Genomic DNA, 4325 nt, shown 5'->3' on the forward strand with positions numbered 1-4325 from the left:
ACTATGTAGTTCAGGCTGTCTTTGAACTCAGTATGTGGCCCAGGCTGGTTTCAAACTCACAGTGCTGGGATTACAGGTTTGCACCACCACATCAGTTTCTGTTTCTTCTTGCCAGGATGCATGGGGCTGCATTTCAGGCCAACCTAGAAGACCCAGGATAATCTCCTCACAATACGATCCTTAATTACATCTTCAAAATCCTTTTTGTCTCAGGGGGCTACACAGACACAGTTCTGGAAGTTAGGACCTGGACAACGTTTGCGGAGCTATTACTAAGCCAATGGCTGCCAGCAGTTTTGCTCCTCTGCACCCCACCCCCATCAAGAGGTGGCTCTTGCTTCTCCTCCCCTTGTCTTGTGACCACAATGAGGACCTGAAGCTTTGCAGCTTGCACCGTGGGGCTCTGGGAGCCTGGCTAGTGTGGAAGGTGGCAGCCATGCAGGGAAGACAGTGCCCGCTCCCAGGCCTGGCTGAGGACACTTTGCAAACTGTGGCCACAGTAGTGACCTCAGCTGAGACCACACAGAACAGAACTGCTCTATCAACACAAATAATTGTGGGAAAGAATACACCATTGTCTCAAGCCAGTGAGTTTGGGGGGAGCTGTTTGTTACCCAGCCACAGATAACTGATACAGGAAGATATGAGGACAGACATTTGGAAACAGGCAGAAAGGAGAGGGTGAGCCCTTGGTGGCTGAATGGAGAATATTCCAAGCACACAGCAGGGTGGGGGACCACATGGGAAGTCGCTGGCTGTAGGCAAAATAAGCCCAACAAAGTAGCCTAAAAGGCCCGATCCTTGTCCTCCTGGTTTGCTGGCACATGACCCACATTTGATCAAACTTCTTTTTTTTTTTTGGTACTGGGGATGGAACTCAGGACCTTATGCTTTCGAGGCCGGCGGTGGAACCACTGAGCTAAATCCCTGGCCCTGGTCAACCATTCTGACAGGTGACCTTGATCTTGGAGGGAAGCCAGGAACTGGGGACTCTTTGGCATTAATTCCAGTAGTGACCTCATCCAGTCCCCATAACCTGATGGGTAAGAGCCGTGCGCACCAATTCTGTGTGTCCCTGAAATCTTTCTGCAAGCCGGGAGTGGTGACTGACTCCTGTAATCCCAGAACTCAGGAGGCTGAGGCAGGAGGATCTTCAAGGGTTGGAGGCCAGCATGGGCTACATAGTGAGTTTAAGACCAGCCTGAACTGCATAGCGAGACCATGTCTCAAAAAAAACAACAAACCTTTCTGCAGAAGAAGCTGTTAATTGCCCTTCAATATCCATTAAATTTTTCTATGATTTTTAATATGATGACTCAAGAATGCCCTACAGCTTTAACTTCTTCCAAAGCTGAATGTGGCCATGTGACTCAAGTCAGTCACTGATATGTAGAGGAAGCAACGTGTGGGATTCCTGGGCTGAATCCTTAAACAAAAGGAGGAGGATGCTGGCTCTCCCTGACTTCTGTCCCCTCCGACATCACGGCAGTGAGCTGCCCTGGGCTCAGTGAGGGGCTGTACTCCGGCCATGTCACACAAGAGACCTGTATCTTTGCTTCCAGTGTTGGGGATTGAACCCAGGGCTTTTGAACTGAACTACACTCCTGACTCTTTATTTTTTCATTTTGATTTAAAAAAAAATTTTTTTGAGACAGTGTCTCACTATATAGTCCAGCTGGCCTTGAACTTGCAGGGATCCTCTTGCCCCAGCCTCCCAAGTGTTGGGGTTACAGCCGGCACCACCACACCCAGTCTTATTTTTTCATTTTGAGACAGGGTCTTACTAAATTGCAAAGTTCCCTAGGCTGTGCTTAAACTTGCAGTCCTCCTCAGCTAAATCCCCTCAGCCTCCCAGAGTGCTGGATTATGGGTGTGTGACACCATGAAAGACCTGGATTTTTTTATAGCCCTCTTGAAATAGTTACCACACCATAGATGATTTGTTACACAGTAGAAACAAACCTTTATTTAAGACATTATCACACAATTTCATATTCCTTTTAATCACATCTAAGTCTAACTACTACTAATAAAAATATTAATACAGCCAGGGATTTAGCTCAGTGGTTCCAGTGCCTGCCTTGCAAGTGCAGGTCCCGAGTTCGATCCCTGGTACCAAAAAAAAAAAAAGAAAGAAAAAAAATATTAATGCAGTGTCCTGTGATCCTAGTATTCGGAAGGCTGAGGCAGGAGGATCTCTGAGATCAAGGCCAGCCTGAACTGCAAAGTGAGACCCTGTCTCAAAAAACAAACAAAAATATTAACAGGAAGTCATTTCAAGGGCTTGCTATATGTCAAGCTCTGTTCAAATCACTTCCCATACACTTTTCATTTAATCAACTCTCTTCTCCGATTCACAGAGGGAGACACTGAGGGTACCGTGCCTGGGACAGCACAGCTGGTAGCTGGTGAGGCTGGGATTTGAACCCAGGCAGTCTGATTCCAGGTCCAGCATCTTAGGTTGGCACTGATCGGAGCTCGGGGAGTCCCGGAGCTGGGGCACTGGCTTCGCGGTGGCTGTGGGCCCCTCACCTGTCTGTGCCGCCAGCATCTGTGAGTTCCAAAGCACACTGTCAGTCGGCACAAGGCCGCACCGTGCTGCTGTGAGAAGCAGCCCTCGTGCTGCGGCGGAGGGAGACAAAGGCTTACATCTTTTTGGTTTTTGAGGCAGGGTCTCACTGTGTAGTTCAGGCTGGCCTTGAACTCACTGTGTAGCCCAGGCTACGACTTCTGGTGACCTTCCTGCCTCAGCCTCCCCAGTGCTGGGATGACAGGCGTGTGCCACCACACTGGCCAAGGTATTATTCTAGTACACATTCGCGTCTTCCTCGAAGCAGTCACCCCATTTTCCGGATGTGGGAATCGAGTCAGTCCCAAGCCGAGCCCCGAGTAGCCGCCCAAGCTCCCCGCGCGCTGCTTTGAAGCCCACCCTCCAGGCGGTGCTGTTCAGATGCCAGGGTCCCTGTCCCTTGTCTGCGGCGCCTGGGTCTCCTCCCACGCGCGCCCTTCCCGCTGAGGGGCCTCCCCACTTCACCTCGCTGCGCCGCTTGCTGCTTCTGGGAGAGGGCGACACAGTGCTGGCGGTGGACGGAGCGGGCGTGCGGAGGGGGCGGCACGACTTCCGCGCCTGACTGCTCCTTTTACCCTTGGGGTCAGGAAGCCCCCTCCCGCCCTCTCGTCCACATCGGCTCACACACGCTGACTCAGTTTCCCTCCTCACTCCAGGTCACCCTGATTCTGGACCGCCCCCCCAGACCCATCGTTCCCGCCGGGGGCTCCGTCCCGCACTCTGTTCTCTTGGCTTCGCTGTTCCCGGCGCCCGGTTTCTCGACGATCACCTCCCTGCATCCCCCTCCGGCCTCAACTCTCCGGTCTCCCGCGGGCCGCCTGTAAGCTGGGCGCCTCGAGGCCCGGCCGTGCCACAGGCTCCCCGGGCAGCCCCCGCCTCCGCTCACCCCGCGGCTCCTGCGCCCCCTGCTGCTCTTCCTGGGCACTGCGTCTCCCTCGTTCCCAGCCCCACCCTCTCCTTAATGGGCCGCTTCCCGGCTACTCCTTTTTCTTCCTTCCTTTATTTATTTAGTGGTAGTGGGGATTATTGGACCCAAGGCCTTTTTAGTGTTTTTTGGTACCGGGGACCGAACTCGGGTCCTTGCTCTTGCATAGCAGGCGGCGAAACCACTGAGCTGAATCTCCGGCCCGGCCTTTTAGCTTTAAGTCTAAGTTGCTAAATTGCCCAGACTAGGCTTGAAGTTGCGATCCTTCTGCCTCAGCCTCCCAGAGTGCTGGGAAAACAGGCGTGCGCCACGGCACCTGGCTCTGGCTCCTTCTTTCTTTTTTCAATACAACACCGCTTTCCTGCAGGATGCTCTTCCTGGCTCTCTCACCCTGCTGGATCTCCACCCCTCTCTGCTGTCGAGGTGCCTGCCCCAGCCTCCCCGCTGCTCTGGGGGCTCGGAGGACCGGAGGTGGGCAGAGGCACGAAATACAGATCAAATAAGATCAACCCTAGCCCCTCCCCCTTAAATCTTCCCATTCAGACTCTCCGCTTTAAATCCCATCCCCTAGCTCTTAAATGCCAAGCTCCTTAGTGTGGCTCATAAGGTCTCTTAAAATCGGTTCTCTCACGGTCTCTCCACTCCTAACCCAGCGCAGCCCCCACCTCTTGGGTTTTGTTAGGCGCTTGCAGGATTTTGCAAAAGCCATGACCTCGCCAGTCTGCACACCTGCACGGCCAGCCCCTGACCGCCCGCACACACACCTCCTGGGTCAGGGTTCTGAGAAGGCTACTGCTGTGTTTAAGAAACTCCATAGACCCTAGCCCTCTC

This window comes from Heterocephalus glaber, unplaced genomic scaffold, assembly GCF_053883595.1.
Source record: "Heterocephalus glaber isolate CG9 unplaced genomic scaffold, H.glaber_assembly_v1.0 deba00001744, whole genome shotgun sequence".
Classification (NCBI taxonomy): domain Eukaryota; kingdom Metazoa; phylum Chordata; class Mammalia; order Rodentia; family Bathyergidae; genus Heterocephalus; species Heterocephalus glaber.